Source organism: Mustela lutreola, chromosome 8 (genome assembly GCF_030435805.1).
Source record: "Mustela lutreola isolate mMusLut2 chromosome 8, mMusLut2.pri, whole genome shotgun sequence".
NCBI classification, from domain to species: Eukaryota; Metazoa; Chordata; class Mammalia; order Carnivora; family Mustelidae; genus Mustela; species Mustela lutreola.
Window position 1 is genome coordinate 69,489,470 of NC_081297.1, and position 13,673 is coordinate 69,503,142.

The 13,673-nt window shown below is 38.7% G+C and overlaps 1 protein-coding gene across 2 annotated transcripts in view; it reads left to right on the top strand.

Annotated features, from left to right (window-relative positions):
* Positions 1–13,673, top strand: part of NELL2 (neural EGFL like 2) — a 420,543-nt gene that overhangs the window by 39,582 nt on the left and 367,288 nt on the right. The window contains exon 1 of one of the 2 annotated variants that reach the window (XM_059185588.1): positions 1,939–1,957. The exons of the other annotated variant lie outside the window; for it this stretch is intronic. The gene's annotated coding sequence lies outside the window, so the exon portion shown is untranslated. Of the gene's footprint in view, positions 1–1,938; positions 1,958–13,673 lie in introns of those variants that run through there. 2 annotated transcript variants of the gene reach the window in all.

Genomic DNA, 13,673 nt, shown 5'->3' on the forward strand with positions numbered 1-13,673 from the left:
TAGAAATAAAAAATAATCCATAAAATGTGAAAAATCATGTACCTGTCTGGTTAGCTTGAGAAGATGGCTTTAATTAGGAAGGTCTTATATATTTTTGTTGTTATTAAAACTGATTAAAGACAAAACTCTAAGTTTAAACACTGAGAAATATGAAAAGAAATTTTAAGTCCTAGGATGTTTTCTTATCCCATAGTATTGCACTGGGAACCCTCCTCGGGAAGCCTGATGATATGTTATGAAACCATTCTTTTACTGATGGGCCCTAAGAACCCATATGGTAAACATGCAGGTTCTGGTGGTTTTGATGTCCTTCTCTTCTGTCCTTATTCTATCGTATAAAATCTCTATTCTTGCTCTTGTCATTCTTTTCTGTTCTTCTCTATTCTTGTGCACTAACTCAGTTTTCTAACTACATATTCCCGAAACCTAGCACAACCCTTTCCATGAAGTAGATTCTCAATAAATTATTATTGAAAAAAAAAATACGAATAAACAAAATAATAGAGATACTCAAGTAAAGGCTGAAGGTAAGATTTCACTGATTATTAGTGTTTTGTGCCTCTTTTTTCTTACCTATCCTTTCTCCCACATATCTGACCTCATTTACATCACCTTTGAGTTCATTTCACTGCCATATGGCCCAAGTTCTCAATCTTTTTCCCCTTCCCTATTCTCCTGTTCCATCCCTCACCTCCATCCTCTGACTTCCTATGAGCAGGAAAATAGTTATCTACCATATTCATTCATTATGTCAGCAAGCATGTTGAAATATTCACTGGGTCAGGCAGTAAACTGAGTTTTGGAGCATCAAAGGTGAACAGGAATTCCTGTCCTCAAGGAGGTTATATTTTAAGTAGACAGAAGATAGACAAACAATGTTGTAAAAATGATATGATCTGTATGCAACAGAAGTGAATACTGAGTGCTATGAATTTGAAGAATATTTACAATAGAGATCCAGCTGTGCATGTGTGTGCGCTTGCACGCCCGTGTGTAAGGGAGGTGATAACCATGTGAGTCTTGAAAGACGAATGGAAGTTCATCAGGCTTTGTATGGGGTGAGAACGGGAGTGCAAAGTGAGAGATGAAAGGCCCTTCCAGAAAAAGAGAAGGTCATAATACAGACAATTTAGCCGCTTTTACACTGTGTCCCAACTTGGCCTCTTCGTTTGTTTCTGCCCGCTCTCCCATCCTTACACCCCCCCTCCCAAATTTACCCTTTATTCCTTTTCTTTTTCTGACTCCAGAAGGCTCAGGTGCTAAATAGTTCCTGGAAGGAGGCATTTGTACTACCAATGTGAGGGGTCGTTTTTTACTTTGCTACTCAATGAGTCTGAAAATGTTATTTTATATTTTTTCTTAAAGATAGGAGACATTTTTGTGGCTGTACTGTACTCAGTAAACTTCTGTAAAAATTTCTATTCAGTGAATATTTATTGAACACTTTCAATGTTGTTGGCATTTGGGATTTTATGATAAAAGAATGTAGACATGGGCTCTGTCCCTCTGGTGGTTACATTCTAGAAGGGAGCACAGGTATTCAACAGCTATAAAGTTAACACATTATCATAGGAGAAGTATAGAGTGTAATGTGGGAGAGAACATGGGGTATTTATTTATGACCAAAGTACAGAGAGTGAGGGGGAGAGTGGCATTAGATGAGATTGGACAGCTGAGTGAGAGCTGGATTTGTGGAGTTTTATAGATCAAGGTTAGTTTTAAACTGTTTGTAATGGGTCTGCATGAAGCAAATGAAGCAACGGTGTAGCAACACTTTTTGAACTTTGATTATTACCACAATATCTAAGCATGTGATCAGTGTCAGCTAATGTGGTTTACAGCTTAAGTTTTCTAAGGAAGTATCCTTTAATGCGGCAACTGCAATAATAGAAAAGTATTCTGGAATAAATACCCAGATTGAGAAGCTCGTAATTTAACACACTACTTCCTTCATCAAGTAAGTCTTGTTATGAGAAAAATGTCAGCTGAACTATACAGAGTGCTTAATGCCATAGTAAACATTATGAGTTATGCTAAGGTGATTGTGTTATATTCTACTATATTATTCTCTTTATTATAGAGAGAATATAGAAACTGATCTTTATGATCTGTATGAAAACTGATTATAAGGAACTGTTTTTGCATGTAGACTTATGGTGATTATAGAGGGGAAAAGTTCTGTTGAAAATGTTGAACCACGAAAGAAACTCCTAGTCTTTCGGCAAGATAAGAAAGTAGTTTAATCCCCATATTTTAAAAATTGTGACTCGAACAGCATAAATTTGTTTATCTGACATCGTTGGTATTTTCAATGACCTAAATAAATCCATGCAAGGAGGGAATGCAAAATATATTTCACTTATAGATAAAACTGAAGGGCAAAATTGGAGTTAGAAGCTTAAAGGAATAGTTTCTATAGATTGTTATGACGTATTACATAATTCAACAAAAGATATCAATGGGATAATTGATGATCTCGCTTGCTCATCTGTGAGTGCCTTACAAATTTGGAAAACATTTGGAATTTTACTTTGTATCAAAAGAAGATGCAGGCATGAAAAAATAATGGATCCAGCATTCCTTTTAATTTTTTAAAGGTGATAGAAATTTAACCATGACTTTACATGATAAATTGTTGTAACTGTTTATTGATAAAGGATTAAAGATAGATTTCAAAAATACATTACATGCCTTACTTTTGAAAAAAATGAAAGCTTACTGTGACTCATTTTCTTCCATTCTTGTGAATTTACCTTTGTGAAATTGATTTCTTTATTATAAATGTTAATAAAACAAAACATAGATGTATATTATCCCCTAAGAGTAGCATTGTTTTCTATCCAACCTGGATAAGTTAGCAAGCAGAAAATCGGCTGAACTATTGATATATACAGTGTTCATTCAAAGTGTGAGCAAAGCAATTTAATATAGAGAATTGCTATTTCCTTCATAATTTTTGTTTCTTATGATTGTGAATGACAAAAGTTATGAGTATAATCAGCAATTCTCCATTTTAATCTCCTACATACATACTTTCTATAAACAATGTATATGATTCTTATGACTTTTCCCTTTTATGTTTGTTCTGATTAGATTTATTGAAATGTGATTTAGGTCTGTTAAGTTTGTATATCTTTTAAAATGTATTTTTCTAGAAGTTTATTTCAGTATACTTTATAAACATAAAATTTAAAATCTTTAACCTGCTAATTCACACTGGATTAGAGATTAAAAATTAGTCTCCTACCTCAGTAAAACTAGAAAAAAATAGTCTGTCACCACAGTTTGAGAAACACTTCTGCAGTCAGATTTAGGTTTATGGATGTGGTCTTAATTGTAGGAAGAGACACTTGAAAGTTTGATAGCTGTTGTTCTCATTTAGGATGTTATGTTGTAGACATTGACATTTAGTGGGTGTGGTGAATCCGAGCTGTTAGGCTTCCTTAGTTGCTTGGGACAGGAGCACAGCTGATCTCAGATCCTGTGTCCAGCTTGGTTTATGATAGTATAGGTGCCTCATCTGTAATCATTTCTCGTATGCAACCTCTACCTGCTCTGAGTCGTAAAGAAGTACCAATCAGATCTCAGAAACACTTGATTTAACTGTGTTAAAATAATGTTAATAATTGTCATTTAAGAAAAGGCTGACCTTCCATGATAAATTATTATTAGCAAAATCATGATTACGTGATTACATACATTACTGACTATGTGAAGGGTAAATTTGTCTACATTTTATTTAAAATAATAGACTTTTGGAGCTGTGAAGGACTTGATGTTTTTAACTTAATCTCTGATAGAGAAAACTCATGAGAAAAGTGAGACCCAGAGAGATGTGAGAGAAAGAACTGATGAAGAGTTTAGGTCTTGGAATTAGATTGTTAAGGTTCAAAGGTCAGTTGTGCCCCTCACCTAATGTTGCCTTTAGGTAAGTTACTAAATTTCTCTATGCTTTGGTTTCTTTATCTGTAATAGTTTGGTGATAATAATTGTGGTATTTACTTTATTAGGGCACTTGTAATGATTGAGTGAAATAATCCATGAAAGCTGGTAGGCACTTTGTCTGTGTTAGATATTTTTATGACTGTGATGAGGATGGGATGACGGCATGGTGGCAGTGATGGAAGTCCTTTGACTTGTCCACTTGGTGAGTGGCAGAACTGGCAGTAGGAACCTGGAGTGTTGTCTGTCAATCAGGTGAGGTGTTCCTCTCTACACTGGTTATCCTTTCCCGCTCAAGTCCATGCACAATCATGGACTGACCTTCACATACTGATTGCCTTCTTCAAATGCTCACATCTTCAAAAAAAAATTAAATCCTATTCCCAAGCACATCCATATTCTCTCAGCTGAGTATCAACCTCACAAGTTGACTAGATGCCTCACCTTGTGTAGTACAATTATCTGGGGTTAGAAAGGAAACTGAAGCCTCATGAACGTGCTATTGGAATAGGCTAATTCCATTTCTGAGACATATTTGAAAGCAAGTCTTCAGTCTTTAAATTATAGCATACTTTGCCAATATATTCAATAAATATATCTGTATATTTAATAAAATATATTATTCTGAGGTTCTCTCAAGGCAGTGTTATGGAACCACAACATAAGAAATTGAATAGAAAGAGGGAAAGGAAATTATGTTTCAACTTGTTCAAAGAAATATGCATTGAACCCAGACTTACTGCTTGGCATTATGTGTGGCTGTAGGTACACAGTCCTGAGTAAGATAGATACAAGCCTTGTTCTTACAGAGCTTTTAGTCTAGTGGGAAAGGAAAACTTTTACTATACAGCATCCTGACCACAGGAAGAAAACAATTGTCATAGAAGTAAATATTTGTTTATTAATTTATGGAAATAAATTTCAAAAAGAAATAGTAACAGAACAACTTAAAAATTAAGAATTAATAAAATTCAACAATTAACAAGAATGAACAAAATAAAAAAAATAACAATAATAATTATATAAAAGACTTTGGCTCTTAAGGGACATGATCCTGATGAACCTGAGCTCCATCAATGGCAGTGGCTGAGCTGAGAGCAGAGGACCCATCATCACCAGAATGTCCCACAGGAAGAATGCATATTGTATATGGATCACCTATTCTAGCAACTTCTATTTTATTTTTTAAAGTAGGCTCTGGGGCACCTGGGTGACTTAGTTGCTTGAGTGTCTGACTCTTGATTTTGGCTCAGGTCAGGATATCAGTGTTGTGAGATCTAGCCCCACATCAGATTCTGGGCTCAGCATGGAGTCTGCTTGAGATTCTTTCTTACCCTTACCCTCTGTCCCTCCCCCTGTTCTCTCTCTTCAAAATAAGTAAAATTAAAAAATCTTTTAAAAATCGGGGCACCTGGGTGGCTCAGTGGGTTAAACCTCTGCCTTCGGCTCAGGTCATGATCTCTGGGTCCTGGGATCTAGCCTCACATCAGGCTCTCTGCTCAGCAGGGAGCCTGCTTCACCCCTCTCTCTCTGCCTGCCTCTCTGCCTACTTGTGATCTCTCTCTGTCAAATACATAAATGAAATCTTAAAAAATAAAAAAATAAAAATTAAAAAAGGAGGGAGGGGTGCCTGGGTGGCTCAGTGGGCTAAAGCCTCTACCTTCTGCTTGAGTTGTGATCCCAGGGTTCTGGGATCTAGCCCCACATCAGGCTCTCTGTCAGCAGGGAGCCTTCTTCCTCCTCTCTCTCTGCCTGCCTCTCTGCCTACTGGTGATCTCTGTCTGTCAAATAAAAATTAGTTAATTAATTAATTAAAAATAAAATAAAGGAGGGATCACACCCAACGTGGAGCCCAATAGGGAGCCCAATGAAGGCTTGAACTCACAAACCTGAAATCAAGACCTGAACTGAGATCAAGTATCAGATATTTAACTGACTGAGCCACTCATGCACTCTGTTTTTTGGCAAATTTTGAAAGAAATAACTACAGCGGGATGGTTGAGACATTCAGCTCTGGAGTCACACCACCTGTGTTTGAATCCCAGCTCTCCTACTATCAGCTGTATGATCCTGGTGAAGATATTTAAGTTTTCTGTGTCTCAGTTTCCTCTCCTGTAATATGGGTACCTCATAGGACTAATATGAGAATTAGGGACTTGATTCTCTCAATGATGTCTGACATGTAGTAAGCATTCAATAACAATAGTTATTACCTTCTTCTGCTGGGGAAAAATGAGGTCTTAAATTGAATAGAAGCACAGAAAATAAAATGACCATTTTGAACACCCAAATTTTGTCAATTAAAATAACACGTCATCTTTGGAATGAAACAGGATGCAACAATAGTCAAGCTAAAGGCCGGGGCGGCGGGGGGGGGGGGGGGGAATAATTTGATATGTGGATAAAGAGAATAGAAAAGCAAAAAGTTGAAAAATATACCTGAAATGTTGGCAAAACAGTTGTCAGTCACAGTGATACAATTTGCTGTGTAAGAGGGAGGAAACTAAAGGCAATGGGAAAAAAATGAAATGAAAAAAGAATGTCTATGCTTCATCCTAAGTTGGAGGCATTTTGAGTCACATTCTGTGTACAATCAATAACAACCTGAAGTACTGAGATGAATAACAAGTGAAAAAAAGTTGTCAATTTCTTTTCATTGCTAAAAAATTATGTTACAAAACTGCTGCGGATTTTACACAGGAGGTTTTGCTAAGAAATTTAGGTCTCCATAAAAAATTATTTGTTGAACCAATTTTGAATGTATAGTAGTGAGAAAAGAAGCTGGTTTTTGTTATATCTCAGCAACTAGATAGAATGTTCTGTAGAAGTTAATGAGGAGATTTTGCTTGCCCTAGAGGATTATGTCCTTTGATCAATAGTTTGCATACTTTGACTGTAGCAAATTCTAATAGTAGCTACCATTTATCAAATGCTTACTCTATGCCAGATACATACTAGGTACATTTTTTTAAAAAGATTTTATTTATTTATTTGGCAGACAAGGATCACAAGTAGGTGTGTGTGTGGGTGGGGGAGAAGCAGGCTCCCCGCTGAGCAGAGAGCCCAATGTGGGGCTTGATCCCAGGACCCTGAGATCATGACCTAAGCCGAAGGCCAAGGCTTTAACCCACTGGGCCACCCAGGTGTCCTAACTAGGTGCATTTTTACACCCTTATTTTCATCTTCAACAAATATTTCTTGATGTCTACAGTGTGCCAAGCACTGTGGTAGATATTAAGGATAAAGCAGTGAATAAAGTTGTGAAAATGGAGCTTTATATCGTGGAGTGAGGCAACATTGACAATAAACAAGTAAATATATCATAAATATAAATTAAGGAAGGGGATAGGATGTGCTGGGTATGTATGTTGGGGGGTGTTGCAGTTGGCCTTCCTTTGGGAAGGCCTCACTGACGGGGTGACGTTGGGAAGAAGGAAAGCAGCTGTGTGGGAGAAGTGTATTCCAGGCTGAGAAAACTGGATAAGTGATATTCCTGAGGCAAGAACATGCTGGGCTGTTTCCAGGAGCACCGAAGGGGTGTTGGAGAGAGTGAGTGGGGGAAAGAAAGATTTTGTCAGAGAGGTATAGGCTGGGCCTGGGTAACATTTCATTTAGCTGTTTGTGAAAGTCCAGGGGATGGTGCATCATTCTTGGAAGATCTAAAGACAGTAGTTACATTTCTGTTCTTTAAAATCATATTAATTAATTAATTAATTTTTTTTTCGAGGTTTTATTTATTTATTTGACAGACCGAGCAAATAGGAAAGCACTAGCAGTGGAAGCGGCAGAGGGAGAGGGAGAAGCAGGCCCCCTCACTGAGCAGGGAACCCAATGCGGGGCTCGATCCCAGGACCGTGGGATCATGACTTGAGCCCAAGGCAGACACTTAACTGACTGAGCCACCCAGGCAGCCTCTTTATTTTTTAAGTAGGCTCTAGGCCCAACGTGGAGCTTGAACTCACAACCCTGAGATCAAGAGTCACATGCTCTCCTGACTAAACCCCCAAACACCCCGGCAGTTGTATTTTTAGATTAGTCTGGAGCGGTTCATAAGGGCTCTTTTGCCAAGTGTACCTGGACCCTGGCTGAGATTTGCTGATCTGGGGCACAGAGCATGGTACTCATCCCATCGTGGATCTCTACAAAGACCTGTGGAGTAAATGAATAAATTTAAGACAATGAGTCTTACGAGCTAGCTTTGAAATTAATGAGTTGTGTGATTTTGAACAAATCACTCACCTTGCCTCTGCCTTAGTGTGCAACCTGAGAACTTTTCAAGCTTTCTTCTGCTGTGGTTGGAAGTGAGGGCCCGTCTTCCCAGCCCAACCCCCTTAGCGCTGTGAATGTGAAGAGTCAGCCTGCATGGGGAAGGGAGAAGGATGGCCCCAGGACCCCAGCACCTACTCGCACATTTATTTTCCTGCTCACTCAGCAGCTCTGTCTTCGGTTTGCATTCTCAGCTCCAGCCTTTGGGCGAGAGAGTAAAGCTGGAAATAGAGGCTGGCCCTGGCATGGTAACAGAAGTCTTGAGGCATTTCTTCCTGTCAGAAGATGCTATGTGTGCATAGATACTTTGGCTGAGCTCAGGCTGATCCTGGGTCCCTGCCAGATTCTGAAGATACTCACATAAACTTATCTTTGCTCTCAAGCCATGTGTTTGGGAAACTTGGTCTGGACTTTCTTCCATCTAGCAAGTACATGTTCGTCAAAAAAGAAGATTCCAATGTCAGTCGCTAAGAACTAGCAAGAATTATGTGATGAGTCAGGAAAGATTTTGAATTATTTATGTCTTGAGGCCTGAATTTAATAAGTTTTCTTTAAGGTATGGGCTGCATGGGTGGGCCTTTGTTGGGGGGAAAAAAAGGAATGGTTTTTGATGATAGCAAGTGACAGAATCAAATAAAATCTTCCTTTGAAAATGGAATTTTTAAAGACTTCTATTTGTACCATTTCTGGTTGTGGGTGAAGGGAGAAATCTGATATAAATTAAACTGGTGTCATTAAGAATATGCTGGCCTTTAGCCCTTCTGGGGAGGGTTACTTTGTCCCTTAATGCTCGACAAAGCCCTGTCTTTTAATAGAAAACTGTAAGTAACGCCAGAAGCCGCAGACTGGCTGGGTCCACATGGAGGCTTCATTCTGTTTAGATGAACATTAAGTATTGCAGTGTCTTGGCAAAGGCAGCCAGTACTCACTCTGCTTGTCCATTGGCATTGAAAAATAAGGGCTGTGTGGTGGGATACGTTTTTAAACCAATGACTCATAGCTCTTGGAGACTGATAGCATTTGATAAGCCAGTAAGTCAGTGCTGGGCTCAGAACACTACCCACATATTGTAAACAAGGCTCACAAACTACCAGTGCTATTTAGTTAACCATATTCACATTTCCTGTTTTCCTTTCCATGGTTATTTCTGTGGTCTAATTTTAATTAGCATTATTTTGCATATGGTAACTGAATAACTAAGGGTAATGACAGAAACAGGCTAACCCTGGTATGGCATAGTTTCATAGGACGACAACAGGACGAACTAGGATTTATTTACTATGTAGCAATTTTTGAAGTGGACTTGACCCTCCCCAGCGCTGGGCTAGATAGGCATTAGTTATGCTATCCTGATAACTGGGGCAGGGAGGTTGTGGTTAGCTCAGGAAAGAAGTGGGACAAAGCCTTGACCCAGAGCTCCTGAGCAAGTTCCAAGCTTGTATATTTCACCATGCTGTCTCTAGAACTATTTGAAACAACACTTGTCTTATTTTTCTTAGAGAGTTTCAGTTGAGGTGTGAGTAGTTCAAAGTGTGTAGAGAATATAAAGAATGTTGACTGAAAGCTAACCTCCTCTCATGTCCCCAGTGGGCATCTCTTTTACCTTCCACTGTCACAAGTGAGTTAGAGTGTGCTTTGGAAGGAAAGGCACCTTGGCTATATAAATTCTCTTTTCCTACTTAACATTTGTTTTTTCATACCATTCCCCTTTTGAGATATTGCTTCTCTCTTCTAATCGTTTTGCTTTTATACTTTTTCTTTTTGCTGTTTATTGTTATCAATCTCCCTTTATCTTTGTACCCCGCTTAGTCCAGTTCTACTTTCAGAATCATTTTGTTATTTTCTTTGGTCCTATTGTTTCAGTAAAACCTCACAAATAAGATCTTGAAAGGTTAGGTCTTTCAAGTTAGGTGTGGGCTAAGGAGGATGTCTGAGTGTGTGGTTGGTTAAATAATCTGAGCTGCTCTGCCTTGAGCCCGGAATAGAAACCAAGATACTCTGATGACTGTTAATGTATGATGAAAAGAACAAGAAATGAGTCCAGAATAGCTCTATCATCATCCGAGGCTTTGTGACAGCATGTGAAAGGAGCATATTGTCACATTATTAGTAGTTCAATGTGCTACACTGCTAAGCAGTGTTCCATTGCAGGAATTTATCACAATTCATGTACCCATTTTTCATCTGTAGACATTTGGGCTGTTTCTACATTTGTTTAAAATAAACAAAGCTACTGTAAACATTCAGAAATGGGTCTTTTGGAGACAATCTGTTTTTATTTTTCCAGAACAAATACCTAGGAGCGAATATTTCACTTTAATATTTCACTTTATAAGAAGCTTCTCAACAGCTTTCCGAAGGACCTGTGCCATTTTGATTCCCTCCAGCAAAAATGAGAACTCATGTCACTTTGCATCTTACTGGCATGTGGAACTGTCAGCCTTTTTAATTTTAGCCATTCTAATAAGTCTGTATCTCACTGTGAGTTTTTTTAAAATGTATTTATTTTGGAGAGAGAAAGAGAAAGAGAGCGTGAGCAGGGGGAGGGCAGAGGGAGAGGGAAAGGGAGACAGTCTCAAGCAGATTCGGTGCAGAGTCTGTTGTGGGGTTTGATCTCATGATCAAGAGATCGTGACGTGGGCCTAAACCAAGAGTCAGATGCTCAACCCACTGAGCCAGCCAGGTGGTGCGGCCACTGTGGTTTTTTTTTCATGTACTTTTTTGCCATCTATGTATCTCTTTTTGGCAAAGTGTCTATTTAAATATTTTCCTTGTTTTCTTTTTAACTGATTTTTTTTTTTTTGTCTCACTGAAGTATAAGAGTTCTTTATATAATCTCAATACAACTCCTTTATTGCAAATATTTTCTCCTTTATTTTTTAAAATTTTCTTGTCTTCTAAAAATCTAGTTTTTAATTTTGAAGTATCAGTTATCAGGTTTTTTTCTATTAATTTTTGTGCTTTTTTGGTGCCCTTCTTAAGAAACTTTTGCCTAGGGGTGCCTGGGTGGCTCAGTGGGTTAAGGCCTCTGCCTTCGGCTCAAGTCATGATCTCAGGGTCCTGGGATCGAGCCCCGCATGGGGCTCTCTGCTCAGCGGGGAGTCTGCTTCCCCCTCCCCTCTGCCTGCCTGTCTGCCTGCTTGTGATCTCTGTCTGTCAAATAAATAAATAAAATCTTAAAAAAAAAAAAAGAAACTTCTGTGTCACCCAAGTCAGAAAGATTTTCACCTATGTTTTCCTCTAAAACTATAAAACCCTTACCTTATGATCCATTTCAGGTTAATTCTTAAATATGGTGCAAGATAAGTACATATGAATAAGGATTCTCTCTGTCCCTTACTTCCTCCCTCATTTTTTTCCCTCCCTCATCTTCTTTGCTTTCTTTCCATATGGATGTTCAGTTGTTTAAGTATTATTGTTTAAAAATGATCATTTTTCAGGGTGCCTGGCTGGCTCAGTCTGAAGAGCATGTAACTCTTGATCTTGGGGTTGTGAGTTTGAGCTCCTTGTTGGGTATAGAGATTACTTAAATAAGAAAACTTTTAAAAAATATCATTTTTCTAGATGAATAGATAAAGAAGATGTGGAATACACACACACACACATATGTATATATATATTTATACAATGGAATATTACTTGGACATAAAAGAGAATGAAATCTTGCCATTTGCAACAACACGGATGGATTTAGAGCCTATAATGCTAAGTGAAATAAGTTAGCCAGAGAAAGACAAATACCATATGATATCACTCATACATATAATTTGAGAAAAAAATGAACAAAGAAAAAAAAAAAAAGAGAAAAACCAAAAAACAAACTCTTAACTATAGAGAACAAACTGATGGTTACCAGAGGGCTGGTGGGTAGGGTAATGAGTGAAATAGGTGATGGGAATTAAGAGTACACTTCTGTTGAATACTGAGTAATATATAGAATTGTAGAATCACTATACTGTACACTTAAAACTAATATGGGGGAGAAGTTAAGTCGGCAGGGTAGTAAGGGGAGTCTGAGCTTGCCTCATCCCTCGGACAGAGCTAGATCAACATTAAATCATTTTGAACAACTAGGAAATCAATCTGAGGATTATGAAAACAAGCTGCACAATTGGAGGCAGAAAATGTGGCAGATGCACAACGTTAGGAGATATGAATATTGGGAGAGGAAAGCCGTGGTGCTGGGAAGGGGAGTGAGCACATTTTGTGAAGGAAAGTCAAGGAGAAAGGGAAAGAGCAGGAGAGAGAGCAGTGCGTGGGGTTTGCACAGTATGCCCCAGTGTGGGGATCCCCTGAGATGAAATGGAAGAGAACAAGTACATTTGGAAGAGGGTATGTTGCCTCTCCAAGGACAAAAGGCATGCCAGGCTCCACTGAGCAGCCATTCAACAACAGGGGACACGGACGCACAAGGAGGGCAGATAACCTGGTCGCAGCTTTTCGTTGTATGTCTCAGTAGACTCCAGCCACTGTGGGACTGCTTTTCTGGGACAGAACAGTGCTGGGTGCACCTCGAGGCTCTCCTCTGGGGAAGGGGAATAGATCCTCATTGTACCAGGCCCTTTAAGATTTGGAGTTTTGAATCTAGCTGCCGGCCAGAGATAAAGCACAGTGAGATCTGTGGCACCAGAGTACTGTTGGTCCAGACACAGATAGGTTGAGAGCATGCCTGGGACACAGGAAAGGAGCTTGTTTGCTTTACTGTGAGGGCCTTCTAAACAGCCGTGGCAGGAAAGTCCCCTACCCAGAGATGAGAAGCAGGATGATGCCATCTTCCACTCCCCTGCCTATCAGCACAGTCAGACTTGGAAGAGAAACACAGTGCCTTCAGTGGAGGCTGGAGTCACTTACAACAAACCCCGCCCCCAGCAGCCAGCAGGGTCATTTTTACAAGGGCAGGTCAGACTGAGCTAACAGGCCCCCTGCATGTATCAAGTCTGCTTATCCCAGAGTACTCCAAAGTGTCAGCTTCAGTTCCAGTGCAAATAGGACCAGGCTTTCTTTTTTCTTTTTCTTTAATTTAAAAAAAATTTTTAACTTTTAACTTTTATATATATAGATAGATAGATAGATATAGATATATAGGTATATAGATATTCATTTTATTTATTTATTTTTTTGGTATCAGACTTATAGAGTTTTGGTTTTTTTTTTTTTTTCATTTGATGGTTGGTTTGTTTCCTTTTCTCATTTTTTGGATCACTCTTCTTTCTTCTTCTTCTTCTTCTTCTTCTTCTTCTTCTTCTTCTTCTTCTTTCTTTTGCTATTCCTTTTTCCTTCTATCTTTTTCTTTGGAATCAGGCTTATAGTTTTTTATTTGTCTTTTTAAAAAATTTTTTAAAGATTTTATTTATTTGACACAGAGAGACAGCCAGAGAGGGAACACAAGCAGGGGGAGTGGGAGAAGGAGATGTAGATTCCCTGCTGAGCAGGGAGCCTGATGTGGGGATCAGTCCCAGGACCCT